The sequence below is a fragment of the Typopeltis vanoorti genome, chromosome 13 (assembly GCF_054136105.1).
Source record: "Typopeltis vanoorti isolate ZY-2024b chromosome 13, IOZ_Tvanoo_1.0, whole genome shotgun sequence".
NCBI lineage: Eukaryota > Metazoa > Arthropoda > Arachnida > Uropygi > Thelyphonidae > Typopeltis > Typopeltis vanoorti.
Window position 1 is genome coordinate 43671678 of NC_143561.1, and position 15912 is coordinate 43687589.

Sequence of the window (15912 nt, forward strand, 5' to 3'; positions counted from 1 at the left end):
TCTAAGCAAATTTAGAACAGAAAAGTTTTTTTTAAATTTAAAATTCTTAATTCTATGAAATCACAGATACTATTATACTTAATTACTTCTGCAACATTTATGTACTATTAAATGCCATATTTTTGTCCTGAAGTCTTACAAATTATTGGTAGCTCTGCTTTGATAGCTAAGAGACTGATTGTCAACTGATCTCCAAAAAGTTTAGATTTTCTTTTATAATACTATATTATAATATAATACAATAGTATTATAACAATCATTAAATTATTACATACCTTATATTCTCAGAAGAATGGTGACACTACTTGTTTATTTTTAAGGAAATTAATGTGGGACAGTCTACTTTTGCATGGAATTTCTCCTTTCACAATAGTCAAAATTTGGTATCATTCCTCCATCAATTCAGTCAACAAAATAGCAATTTAATTGTGTGTATGGAAAGGGGGGTGGGTATTACAATTAACCTTATCCTGATCTTGTATTTCAGTTCATCCTAAAAATGTAAGTGTTCTATGAAATTTAAATTAGGACTCTGAGGAAAAACAAAAACTTAAGATTCCCCCCCTTAGAGTCCTAAACTTAAGTGGGTCATTATTGAAACTAACTTTTCTAAAACCAGATGCAAACTCTGTGGTAGAATGAAGTATCCTGCTTCATATATCTGGCAGAATTGGAGTTATTTAACTGGAGGAGTTATTGGCATTATCCATTTACCACTGCACTGATGTTTGGTAATAATGACTAATTTCAGCATGAAATATTCTAAACCATAAAAGACCTAACACTATATCTGCTTTGTAGGTATCACATGTTTTTCCTTAGTTGGATTTCTGTTTCCTTCAGATTTTGCCATTGTGTCTAATATTTATTTGTTGTTTCCAGATTCCTTAATAAAGATCTTATTGGAGGAAAAGTAAAAATTTCAATAATGACCTACTTTAGTTTTCACTGTGTTACTCATTTCTAACAATTCAAAGAATTATTAGAAATGGTAATTGATATAGAGGATATAAAGCTGATATTCATTACTGGAAATCTCAAATACCAAAGCAACAGAAACTGCACTGCCTGATTTTCCATTTTATTACATCACCACTGGAAACTATTTCCCATTCAGTTTATCTTTATGCTTACTTTTAAATATTATTTAAAAGTAAGCATAAAGTAAGCATATCTTTATGCTTACTTTTATAGTTGCTCCCTCTTTTCCTCAGCTCTTTATTCTCTGATAATGATGAAAATAATTATCAGACAATAAAGAGCTGAGGAAAAGAGGGAGCAACTATAATATCTGATAATGATGAAAATAATTATCAGACAATAAAGAGCTGAGGAAAAGAGGGAGCAACTATAATGTCTGATAATTATTTTCATCATTATCAGAAAATAAAGAGCTGAGGAAAAGAGGGAGCAACTATATATTGTCTGATAATGATGAAAATAATGATCATACCTGTTTTGGTCTATCTAATAAAACCAGTTGTGTGTGTGTGTGTGTGCATGTAGTATAGCACAGTTCCTTGACCAACTTCTTTTCCATTGATGCTTCATACACGGATGAAAGATAACACAAAGTAAGATAAAAGCATCACTAGGAGCTATGACTTAACACTTTTGGGGCATTCATATTCAGATGGCTGGATACTTGGGCTGAATGTGGTTCAGGCACAGCAAGAGTACTCCCGAATTTTTGGCAGTGTCTGACAACCATATTTGTTTAGATTAGAGACATGACCAATGCTATGTCAGATGCAATTAACAAGTTGAACAGAATGATACTTTAAAGAAAGATGCTAATTTAATCGAACAAACAAAAAAACTATAGAACAAGTATAAATAAAAACATTGTGTTAGAATGAGTCAGAGAAGGGGGGAAGGGAATGCCATAAATCAGCTGAATCTCACTCCACTGTTCAGAAGCAAAAGTTCAAAAAAAGTGATACCAATAGCAGAAAGATCAAGATTACATGCCCTGCCTCTTCCATGTGAGGCTTAATAAATACAAGGTACTGTTATATATGATGGATTCCCATCATATATACAGGAACAAAGGAATTGCTGCCATTAACTGCACTATGGAAGCATTATCAGGAGAGGTTCAAGATTAATTCATGAATTTTTCTTTTCTTTTATGTTGCTTCCACCTACGAAAGGTTACTTACAAACCTATAATACATTATATACTATGGGTGGGCTAAGGATTATTATTATTATTATTATTATTTTTTTTTTTTTTATCAATTTTATATTTTTTTTTTTTGTATTTTTCAAAAAATTTATTTTTTTACATTGTCCAGAAACCCTATTCTATAGACCAAACATGGAACCTTTTCAAGCTGCTTTAGCCCTCCAATAAACTGGATGATGATATTCGTCTCCCACTTAATGACAATCAAAAACATCCATGCCCACTGCTGAATTTGAATCTGTGGCCTATTGGTTCGAGAGGGGGTATGCTAATCACCCGGCCAACCAGGTCAGCAAATGATGTATAACTAGAGATCAGCATATCACAATAAATTAGTAGTGACAAAGAAATAATTCTGATTACTATAATTTGATTCTGTGCTAATTATTTACACAGGAGTGACAGTGTGCGAAATATTTTTCTTAAAAGCATATTTACAATCTACTGCTCATGGGGTGCTTAAGGGTCAAAGCTGCATAACTGAGAGGAGACCTCCATATAGCCTTTAAAGGAATGCGGAGAACCGACCAGGGCTTCTGACCTAATGTCCAATCCTCACCTTCTCGTGGTGCACCCTGTTGAGTATCTACTTGGATACTGAATGGATGAGGATGGGCTGGCAATTTGGGATTTAGCCGACCAAATTGTATTCTTATTGGTTAAACCAAAATATAGAATGATGGTACAACATGACAAAATTTCATGCTGGCTGGGGCGTCGCCCGGTTAAACAAGGCCCCTGTTGTTTTCGCCAGGGAACCAGGGCGAACAGCGAAAAGTCAGCTACTGGAACAAATCTGAAAATAAACCCCAACTCAACATCACCAGAGTTAAAGATCGGTACTATCAACGTAAGAAGCCTGAATGGCAAAGAAATGGAGCTAGCCGAGGAATTAGATAAGTACCAGATCGACATAATAGGGGTGACTGAAACAAAAAAGACCAAAACTGGTGAGATCTTTCTGAGCAATAAATATAAAATGTCATATTCAGGCAATGACAATCAAGGAAAAGAAGGAGTAGCCATAGTATTCAACACAAAATACGAGGCTAATCTTCTTGAATGGCAGTCAGTCTCAAGTAGAGTAATGTGGGCAAATATGAGAATGGGGAACTGGACAATGAGACTTATTTGTGCCTATGGTCCCACAGAAGGTTCTACTAAGGTAGAAGTGGAGGAATTTTTTGAGGCTTTAGAAAAAACAACTGACACAATGAAAAATGAAAAGTTGGTCCTTGTTGGGGATCTAAATAGCAGAGTAGGAAATGATTGTGAGTCATACAAAAATATTTTGGGAAAATTTGGAGAAAAGAGCAAAGCTAATAATAATGGCAAATATCTGTTGGATTTCTGCTCAGGACATGGACTGGTTATTACTAACACCATGTTCCAACATAAAAATGTGCACAAATTCACATGGAGAGAAAAGGCTAGGAATAAGAAAAGTCTCATTGACTATTTTATTGTTGATAGTGATGTTTTCTCCCTGGTGCAGGGCACCAGAGTGTACAGAGGATTTGAAATTGGAAGTGATCACTATTTAGTCTTGAGCAGGATAAAATTGAATTTCATATTGAAAAGAAGAACATGTAAGAAAGTTTTAAAGTGAATAAAAGTTGAGCAGCTCTCAGATGTGAACTGTAGGCTAAAATACACAAAGATTATTGAAGAAAAAATGAAAGAGTTTGAGAACAGGAATCAAACCTTGGAGATTCAGTGGCAAACTCTGAAGAAAACATTGATTGATTCTGCCAGAGAGGCATGCAGTGAGGGTATCTGTAAGGATAAAAAATCAGAACTCCCTGGTGGACACAGGAAGTTAAGAGGCAGTGAAGGAAAAGAAGAAAGCATACCAAAAGTTCCTGTCAAATAAGTCAGCTTGTGCTCTTAGAGAATATAGAGACAAATACAAGAATGCTAAACACTGTGTAAAACTAGCTAAACAAAAGTCATGGGAGGACTTTGGCAAGAATATAGAAAATAAATATCAAGAAGGTGGCAAAATATTCTGCCACCTTCATGAGGAAAGAGTGCTGTAAAAGGAATTAGAGATGATAAAGGTGACATGAAAACGGGAGAAAAAGATATCCTTGAAGTATGGAGTAATTACTTTGAAAAACTGCTAAATGAAACAAGCAGTGATGACAGCACAGTGGTAAAAAACACTGACCAGGCATGCAGTCAGGAATACATATCCATACTAGAAGTAGAAAAAGCCATCAAAGGCTTGAAATGTGGAAAGGCAGCAGGAGTAGATGATATTCGACCAAAAATGCTGAAGTATGGTGGTATAAGAGTCTTACAGTGGCTGCAATGCATAGTTCAGAAAGCCTGGACAGAGGGACGAATTCCCGATGACTGGAGTAGAGCTCTCATAGTACCCATATATAAAAAGGGAAATAAAACTGCATGTGAGAATTACAGAGGTATTTCCCTACTGAGTGTTCCTGGCAAGATCTATGCAAGTATACTTGAGAAACAGTTGAAAAGAATGGTGGAAGAAAAGCTTGGTGAAGAACAAGCTGGATTCAGGCCAAATAGAGGCTGTCAGGATCAGATCTTCACTTTACGACAAATAGTTGAGAAAGCATGGGAATATAACAAAGATCTGTATTTAAGTTTTGTCGATCTGGAAAAGGAATATGACAAGGTGCCAAGAGAGAAGCTATTCAATACACTGCAGTTATATGGTGTCAATGGGGCATTATATCAAGCAATGCTTAGTCTTTATTTGAGTTGTAAGTCAGCAGTTAGAATTGAAGGAAGTACAGGAAGATGGTTTAATGTTAAATCTGGTGTGAGACAAGGATGTACGTTATCCCCTCTGTTATTCATTATCTATATGGATCACATTATGAAGGAAAGTGGTATTAAACATGATATCAAAATTGGAGATGTTAATGTCAGCTCTTTGCTTTATGCAGATGATGTTATACTTCTAAATATATCTGCTACAAGTCTGCAAGATTCTCTGACTAAATTGAATAGCTGTTTTAATAGATATGGTATGAAGGTCAGCAATAAAAAGACAAAGACAATGAAAATAGGCAGAATCATTGAAAATGTCAACTGTGTTGTGAATGGAGAACCTGTGGAACAAGTAAAACATTTCAGCTATTTAGGCACGATTTTTACTGAAGATGGTAGATTAAATATGGAAATAGACAACAGAATCAACAAAGCTGGTGTGGTAGGAAGTCAATTGGATAAATTCATATGGAATAAGAGAGAAATTAGTTGGAACACTAAATTAGCTGTGTACAAGACAGTGTTCAAACCAGTTTTAACTTATGGATCTGAGAGCTGGGTCAGAAGTAAAACACTTGACCAAAGACTAGAGACCACAGATATGAGAGTCCTGAGAAAGATTATAGGCGTGAACAGATGGCATCAATGGCAATATCATATTAAAAACGAGGATATTAGGAAAGAACTTGACATTGTCAGCATCCAGGAATGTGTTAGCAGAGCTAATCTCAGGTGGTATGGTCACTTAAACAGAATGGGCGAGGAAAGATTAGCAAAACAGTGTTCTCTGCCAGGTTGGCAGCAAAACGACCTAGAGGAAGACCAAGATATAGGTGGATTGATACTGTACAAAGTGCTTTAGACGATAGAAATATAAGATCTGATAATGTTGGAGTCTTGACAAGTAACAGACTGATTTGGATGAAAATTGTAGATAGGAAATTAATAATGATGTAATTTTTTCGTGTAGTACTATCATATCCTGTACACCCCATGAGGGTGCATGGCATGAATTTGATGATGATGATGCATACACTCACTATTTTCTTAGTCGATGAGTATTCTTCTGCACTATCATAAGTCAAACAATACCCTTAAAGTGTTGTACTCACTCCACTTGTAAAGCACTGTTTACTCTTTCAGCCATTCATTGTGCACACTGGTAAAGCGCCCGGTTTCACAAGGCAAAGAGTACCTTTATCCAACTTTAAAGAAAGGCAAAAGACAAACAGAAACATTTAGAGCCAGTTGTAGATGGTTTGACAGGTTTATCCATCACAGCATAAAGGTGGTGAGGTAGAAAGTGCTGATCATCAAGCAAAATAACTAACCTCTTCAATATTGTGGATACTGAGAAAAGATGCATGCACCAAGGTTTAAAACAGCATTGCTTTATGCTCTTGTGGGAAGTAAATATTTTGATTTTTAAGTTGGAAATGATTCCACAGATGACAATGTATCCAACAGTTTACATTAATACTAATTTAATGACCATTTTCCTCCAAAATTAATCTATTATCTGTCCAACTCCAAAGCTCTTACATTTTGGTCTTCTAAGGCATGTCTAACTATATCAATCCCTCAAATCTTGGTTTTCTTCTGGATCTTTTTCCTGCAATCTTGGCATCAAACATTGCTTTGCTAATCTTTTCTCTGCAATTCTGTCTAACTGACCATACCACTTGACATTAACTCTGCTCTACTTGATAATCCTGAAGGCTAACAATGTCAAATTTCTTCATAGTACCTTATTTTTAATATTAATCTGCCATTAATACCATCTATTCACTCATTTTTTTCCCCAGAACTCTCACACCTGTGGTCTCATCTTTGATCTGTTTTAATTCTAACTCGGCTCTCAGATCAATAAGTTAAAACTGGCTTGAACACGGTTCTGTATACTGCTAGTGTTGGACTAATTTCTCACATATTCCATATAAATTTATTGACTCCCACCATACCAGCTTTGCTAATTTTATTGCCTATTTCCATATTTACACATATGGACTATGTATACTCTACATAATGTCAGCTCTTACATTTTGCACTACACTCTTACCATTTACAATACATAATCATAATGCTTTAAACAGCTTTTCCCCATTTACCTTGTCAATGTCTTTTCCATATCTACAAAATACAAATACAGATCCTTCTTGTACTCTCCTCATGATTTCTGAACTCTGTCTTAAAGTGAAAATCTGACCATGACATCCTCTATTTGGTCTGAACCCAGCTTGTTCTTTTCCTAGTTTCCCTTCCACAATTTCTTAGCCTCTTCAAGTATGTTTGCTTGTATAAATCCTATTGGAACATTCAATAGGTAAATTACTCTAATTCTCATATTTAGCTTTATTTCTCTTTTTATAGATAGATAGATGGTTTACTCATAAGAGCTCAGCTCTGCTCCAGTCATCTGGGATTCCACCTCCTGCATTATGCAGTGCAGCCACTATAAAATGTTTATATCTCCATGCTTGAGCATTTTGGGGTTGTATATCAATCTATTCCAACTGTCTTTTCACATTTCCAGTTTTTGATGTTTTTTTTCTTATGTATTCCTAACTGCATTCCTTTTGCATATTTCTTACCATTGTTGTTTTCTTGTTTCATTTAACAATCTTTCAAAAATAATTATCCCAAACCTTTAGGATATTTTTATTTTATCTTTTCATGTCACCTTTATCATCCATGATTTCTTTTACAAAACTGTTTCCTCCATTTCTAAGCTTATTTCTAAACTTTTTTCAATAGCATCCAAAATATATTGCCATCTTCATGATATATTTATATTCTTACCAAAGTGTTCCCAAAACTTTTGTAATATAGAACTGCTTTACTTTCTTATATTTTTCACTGTATTTTCTTAGGGCATCTGCCAGTTTACTAGGAACTTTCAATATGCTTTTTTTTTTTTCTTCAGAGCTATGTTTCACTTCCTGCATCCACTATTAGAGTTGTAATTTTGTATACTATGAAGACTACAGTTCACCTCTGAGAGCTGCTCAACCTTGATTCTTTTAAAAACTTTCTTACACATTTTTCTTTTCAATATAATTTTATTCTACTTAAAATAGATACAGCAATAATGAGTTAAGGAGGGCAATGATAGCAAATGATTCCATGCGCAGGATGTGGATTATACGAAATGAGAGTTTTTAAATACTGAAAGTGCATTTGATGGAAGAAAAGACTTGTATAAGAGGGATAGCCTACTTGAATTCATTTGGCATTGAGAGCTTGGAAAAATTACTTATTGGGATGAGACCATGCAGAGAGTCAGAGAAACTAGATCTTCAAGGGAGAAATGGGAAAAATATGCGTGAAAGTTTTTAGAGTATGCAAATATGATAAAGATATGAAATGTCTTTGAACATGGTTATACAATTGGCAAAGGGGTAGAAATATATGCATTCGGTTTGGACTTTTTGAGTATATCTGGGGAGGGAAAAGAGAAAGTTCTATAACAAGACCAAACAAATTGCATATCAAATTATAAGAATAAGCCAAGTGGCAATTTGTTATGTCTAGGAGCCAGGAGTATCAGAAACAAAGGAGTTCATTGCTTTATTGAATACCTTGTTGCCTAAGATTGTTGGTGTTAGTGAATTATCTCTATCAGAATCAGAAGTTGTAACTGGGATCGAGTGTAAAGGGCATACTATTTTTAAGAATGACAGAAGGGGGAGAGTACTACTACTAATGATAATCAGACAACTTAAGTCCAGTTAGGGTAGAAATACAAGAAAACAATGACAGTGATAATGTCCCATGTGGCAATGAGTTTGAGGCTATCTGAATGAAATATATGTAGGTTGTTGTTACAGACCTGGCAGCTCAGGTGGAGGGGACGACGAAATGCATCACCAATTTAGCCTCATAGGTCATCATGGGAGACTAATTATCAAAACATTGATTGGGGAGAAGAGAAATCTCATAATAAGAATGAAGAGGAATTGATTGAATCATTTCAGGATAATTTTCTCAAGCAACACATGAAAAAAGAAACTCTAGATCAAAGAGTGTTATATTTGTTTATAGTGCCAGAAGGGATCTCTGTTAAGAATATCACTATTTTACCAACAGTTGGTGACAGTGATCATTCCATGCTTTCTTGGGAAGTATCTAATTATACTGATGTTCCCATTAGAACATGTTACATGCTGAACTACAAAGCTGGAAATTATTATCAACTTAGGAGAATACTATCTTTGGTTCCATGGTATCAGTTAATGAGAAAAATGTCAGCAATGCATGGGAATCTTTGAAAAAGTGCTTAAACGAGGTGGTATCTGAATGTCTCCTTAGTGTTCAAAGAATAAATAGATTGCGAGTGAAATAGATGTGCAACCTTAAGCAAGAGATCCGCAAGAAGATGATTGGAAAGAATAAGAGTGAAAGGAGTTATGAAATATATAAATCACAGACCAAAAAAAAATAATGAGTATTGTGCAGAAAGCTAAGTTTGAGCATAAAAAGAAATTGGCTATGCAGACTAAAAGCAACCCAAAAAAATTTTATCATTATGCTACAAGCAAAAGAATGAATGTGGAAGAAGAAGAACGTGTAAAGATGTCTGCATAAGTAAGGAACTAGATAAGAACAGAGATCTGCAAGTTTATCAAACTGTGTCATGCTGATCATAGACAAGAGTATACAAAAGAGCATGCAGGTGACTTATGTCTGTACACAAATGCTAGGAGTATCAGAAACAAAGGAGTAGAGTTTATTATCTTGGTAAATATATTGGGACCTCATATTGTAGGCTTTAGTGAGACCTGGCTATTAGAAGTAGACATACTAACTGGTATTGAGTGCAAAGGGTATAGTATTTTTAGGAAGGACAGACAGGAGAAGAGAGGAGGAGGCATACTACAAATGATATCAGATGACTTGAATTCAGTTAGAGTTGAGATCTATGACTGTAATACTAGTAACAGTTTTTCATGTGGCAGTGAGTTTGAAGCCATCTGTGTGAGGTGGAGTCTAACAAGATTAAATACATAGTGGGATGTTGTTACAGACGTGGCAGATGATAGTGATGTTAGTAAGTTGCTAGTGATGAAGAAATGCATCACCAAATAAATACGATGGGTGTGAAAAGATTAACCATAATGGGAGAATTAATTATCTGAAGATTGGTAGGGTAGCTGTGAAATTGCATGAGAACAATGAAACTGAATTTACTAAGCAGTTACGAGACAACTTCCTCAAGCAGCATGTGACAGAAGGAACTCATGGTCAAAGAGTGTTAGATCTGATTATAGTGTCAGAGGGAGTTTTCAGTTAAAGACTGGTTGGTGACAGTGATAATGCAGTACTCATTTGAGAAGTAGCTAAGTATATGAATGTTCCATTCAGGAAAGGTTACATGCTGAACTACAAAGGCAGAAATTATGACTGCCTGAGAAGTATGCTGGGCTCTGCACAATGGTATCAGTTGTTGGATGGGAAGGATATTGACAATGTAATTGTCAATATCCTTCAATATGGAAGTGTTTAAACAATACCTAAATGATGCAATATCAGAATGTGTCCCTAGAATTCGAAGAATAAATAGAGAAGGAGTGAAATGCTTATGCAATCTAATTAAGAATTCCACAAGAATTCTATCAGTATGCTGCAAGTAAAAGAAAGAATGAATCTGAAAGATCTGTGAGACTACTGATGCAGATGGTATATAGGTTATCTGATTTAGAAGTAGTATAGGCAACACTGAACTTGCTGTTACCTCTTCACTGTACCAGGAAACTCATGTGAATGAGGAAGAAGTACAAGACCTGTTGCACAAACTGAATAAGAATTCTACTATTGGAACTGATGGGATATCAGCACAGATGCTAAAAGAGTGTTCAGCTGAATGCTATTCCTTTGACATGGATATATAATTTGAGTCTTAGAACAGAGAAGATTCCACACAAGTGGAAAGAATGTATGGTAATCCCCTTACACAAGGGTGCTGCAAAGACAGATGTATCCAACTGTCGACCAATCAGTATTTTTTTTTTTTATATCTTAGGAGTGGTGGTGAAGATTTTGGGAAAGTTGGTTAGAGCTCACATTCAGAAATGGGTTGACAAAGAATCTCTACTTTGAAACTAACTGCATGGGTTTACTAAGGGAAGGTCATGTTTTAGCAACTTGCTCACATTCTACAATAATGTTACCACTGAGTTAGACAAGAGAAAAGGATACACCATGATACTTTTGGATTTTGCTAAGGCTTTTGACAGAATACAGCATGGAAGACTGTTTCATAAATTGGAGAATATGGGATTAGATTATAAACTATTAGCATGGATAAGAGGATGGCTGACTGACATATCAAAAGGTCGTATGGTGGGGGGGGGGGAGTCTGCAACATTCATGGTAACTAGTGGTGTGCCTCAAGGATCAGTACTTAGTTCATTTATTCAATCTATACATTGATACTGGGAAGGATTTGACTTGTGACATACAATTATTTGCCAATAATATACAGTACTAGCAGAATGATTTGAATAGGCTGGAATTGTTGACATGTGAAAATGGATGTCAGTTCAGGATAGAGATCTTGGAGTTTTAGTAGACAGGAAATTGAAGTTCAAGTGTCATATAGGAAAAATTGTAAACACAACTCAGAATAATTGCAATGCTGAAACAAACCTTGACATATAAGGAAGTCTTTTGCCTCTTTGCAAGGCCTTGATAAGACCTTACTTGGACTATTGTACACAAGTGTAGTCTTCTGGTTTTCGTGATGATTCAGATACAATGGAGAGAGTGCAAAGGAATGTCAAATGATATCAGGATTGTGGAATACTGAGAATTTGTAGACTGTAGACACTAGCAAATAGGAGAAAGAGGGATGATATCAGACTTACACAATTCTGGAAAGATTATACAGAATTTCAGTTAGATGAAATTTTTAATTTTATAGAGGATGAGGAAAGGATGCGAGATCATCCTTGGAAGCTAAGATTGAATGCTGCTAAGAAGGGGGTGAGGGCAAGATTTTTCTCTCATAGTATGGGCGCATGATTGGAATGAACTGCCATTGGATATTGTGTGTTCAAGCAGTATCCAGTCACGCACCATTTTATGAGAGAAAAATCTAGCCCTCACTCCCTTCTTAGCAGCATTCATTCTCAGCTTCCAAGAATGTCCGCCTGTCCTTTTTCCAACCTCCATAAAATGAAAAATTCCATCAACTGAAATCCTGTATGACCCTTTCAAAAGTGTAAGTCTCAATCGTATCACCCCATTTTCTCCTGATGGCCAGTGTCTGGTGTCTATAAATTCATAATCAATATTCCACAATCCTGATATAATATTTTAACACTCTTCTTTGTACTCTTTCCACTTCAGAATTGCAATGGAAACTAGACCTGCACACAATAGCCCAAGTGAGGTATTATCAAGGCTTTGTAGAGAGGCAATATGACATCCTTATCCTTACATGTGAAAGTTCGTTTCAGCATTGGAATTATCTTTTGGGTTTATTTGAAATCTTTGCTATATTGGCCCCTGAACTTCAACTTGCTATCTATTAACATAGCAAAAATATAAAACTAGCAAAGATATCTAGCCTGATCTCACCAATATATTGTATTTACTCAAATACAATTTGCACTGGAGTATATCTCACACCCCTGATTTTACTTTACGAAAAAAGTTTAAAACTTTAAGAAACAGACAGTGAATGGTGTTATGGCAGTTTCAGATATTTTGGAATTCATTGAAGAGAATCAACATTTTGACTCAATAATTGTCTGCTTGCCTTTGTCCTTGAGTCGCGTAATCTTTTGTTAGTACCGCACCACTCGTATGCATAGAGATGGAAGTAACCAGTAGAGGAAATGTGTGAGTAAGAGCACTGACTTCTATTTGATCTTAAATTGCATAAGGGTAGATTAAGATTAAGAGACCATCATTAGAGCTGCTGTGCAACTGGATTTTAAAAGCTTGGGACATGATTTCACCAGAAATAATTTAATTACAGAAAAAAATGCTATTAAAAGATTCAAATATATCGCATGATGAAGGTGAGCCACTGATTGTGTCAATAACTTTGAAAATTAAAATTTAAATGCATTCGTTTTATATATATAAGGAGAGCAATTATAAATTATAATGGAATACTGAGGATTTAAATATAAACGTCAATTTAGTTTTTTCCTGAAAAACTTGCACATATATCTCACACCACAATTTTTTAACTTTATGGGAAAAAGCGAGTTATATTTGTAATACGACATTGGATATTTAATCCTGTCAAAGTGCATGACTGACTATGTGTTGACTTGCATCCATTTTCCCATGTTCACAATTCCAGCCTATTCAAATCATTCTGCAAGTACTGCATATCAGCATTATTCCTGATTACCCTACCTATCTTTGCATCACCAGCAAATAGCTGTATGTCATCTGTCAAATCCTTCCCAGCATCATTAATGTACAGATTGAATAACAGTGGACCAAGGACTGATCTTTCTGGTACACCACTAGTTACCATGAATGTTGTAGCTCACAACCCCCCCCCCCCCATATACCACATTTTGATATCTGTCAATCAGCCATCCTCTCATCTATGATAAGATTTTATAATCCAAACCCACATTCTCCAATTTATGCAATAGTCTTCCATGCTGTATTCTGTCAAAAGCCTTAGCAAAATCAAAAAGTATCATGGTGTATCCATTCCCATTGTCTAGTTCAATGGTAACATTGTTATAGAATGTGAGCAAGGTGGTGAAACGTGACCTTCCCTTAGTAAACTCATGCTGTTTGTTTCAAAGTAGAGATTCTCTTTCAACCCATTTCCAAATGTGAGCCCTAACCAACTTTTCCAAAATCTTCACCACCACTCTGAGATACCGATTGGTCAACAGTTGGATACGTCTGTCTTTGCACTATCCTTGTGCATTGGGATTACCATACATTCTTTCCGCTCCTGTGGAATCTGTCTTCACTGTTCTGAGACACAAATTATATAGTCTGGTCAAAGGAATAGCTAGTTCAGCTGAGCACTTTTAGCACACCGGGGCTGATATCCCATCAGTCCCTATTGCTGAATTGTTATTCAGTTTGTGCAACAGCTCTAATACCTCCTCTTCATACACCCGAGTTTCTTCATTCACTGAAGAGGTAGCAGTGAACTGTATGCTATATAAGCCAGGTTGATAGATTTCAGCAAAATGGTCACTCATTAACTGAGCAACCTCTTCTGCAACTATCACCCTCACACCATCTGCATTCAGAAGAGTTATTCTTTAATATTCATTTTTTTTTTTTTTTTTTTTTTACTTGCAGCAGGATATCAATAGAATTCTTGTGGGGTCTTTAGCTTGCAGAGCCAGTTTCTTTTCATACTCAGACTTAGCTTTCCGTAAAACTCCAAGTTATAACCTGTTCATCAATAGCATGTTTTATGATAGGGTCTCCATACCAAATAACATCCTTCTTTTTACAAACAGCATTACTTGATTTTCATTATTTACTGACTTACCCGATTCCATGTGCTTTGTTTCTTATTTTGTGCTTAATTTTCTTTTCCTTCCTACGTTCATTCAAATGCTTCTCGACTTTTCTGTTATTCCCATGCAATCTTTCTGATAATTTGCTTTAATTTCGCTATTTTGGAGATTAATTTATTTTCAATAATCTCCTCAATATCTCCAATAACTCCTTAGCAGGTCAATCCTTGTTCTCAACTTTGCTGTCCTTCTTAGCATTAAGTTTCTTGTGCATTTTTAGCACCATTTTAAACTATATTTATTATCATTGTAATATCTTAACAAAAATCTGTTATAAAACACTAAGTACACTAAAAACACGAAAATCTACACTAATACTATAAAACACTAATTTTCTAAGGGAAAAACGCAATAAAGAATAAAAATCACCAATTTTACACGAGCCCTAAATTCACCAACCAATCACAATGTAGCCTTGAACTTAATAACGACAACTTTTTATGAATGCCACTGGTACTCTAGTGTCTGAAGCTAATGACATTGTACAATTAATGAGTGTTCACTTTACTAAGATATATATCAACCAGACATCTATAACGTGGTTCACAGTGCTGCTGCTACTACTACTACATTGCATGAAGAGTTAGAGGTGCATGAGAATGAAGTTGAAGAGCTATTGCATAACCTGGATAAGAAATTGACAATAAGGACAGATGGAACATCAGTATATATACTAAATGTTCAGCCAAAATGGCTACACCTTTCAACATGTTTGTATAAGTTGAGTCTCACCTCACAAGTAATACCACAGGAATATATGGAAGGGTCTAACAGGAGATATGCAATTATTTGCAAATGATGTGAAGATAGGCAGGGCAATTAGGGATGCTGCTGATATCCAGCACTTAGAGAATGATCTGAATAAGCTGGAGTAGACAAATGAAAATAGCTATCAGTTTATTGGTAGTAAGTGTAAAGTTATGCAATTTGGCATTATGAGATTTCCAGTGCATATTATATTACCGAGATTATGCTACAAGAATCTGATGTGGCTAGGGATCTTGGCATAATGGTGGATAGGAATTTGAAGTTTAATGGTGATGTAGCAAAAGTTGCAAATAAAACTCAGAGGATAATTGTGATGTAGAAGCAAATCTTTACATGTAAGGACAAGGAAGTAAGTCATTTTGCTCTTTATAAGGCCTTGATACAGCACCTGGACTATTGTGCACAGATTTGGTCTCCCAAATTCCAAGGGGATAAATAAGCTGTGGAAAGAGCACAATTCTGTGTTATAAAGATTATAGTGGGATTATGAGAACCGGACTGTATGAGAAAGAGGGGATGATATGATGGAGGTCTATAAACTTCTGAATAAGCATTAAAAGATATTGTCTGATGAAATTTTTCGTTATAAGGAAATTGGGGAGAGAACACAGGGTATCCATGGAAGTTGAGACAGTCAATACATAATATACAGAGAATGCATAAATATGTATTCTCTATATAAATTTGCGAGTA

The 15912-nt window shown here is 35.4% G+C and overlaps 1 protein-coding gene across 1 annotated transcript in view; it reads right to left on the minus strand.

Annotated features, from left to right (window-relative positions):
• The window catches only part of Sgt1 (suppressor of G2 allele of skp1), a 153546-nt gene that overhangs the window by 36272 nt on the left and 101362 nt on the right, over nt 1-15912 (minus strand). The window lies entirely within an intron of this gene.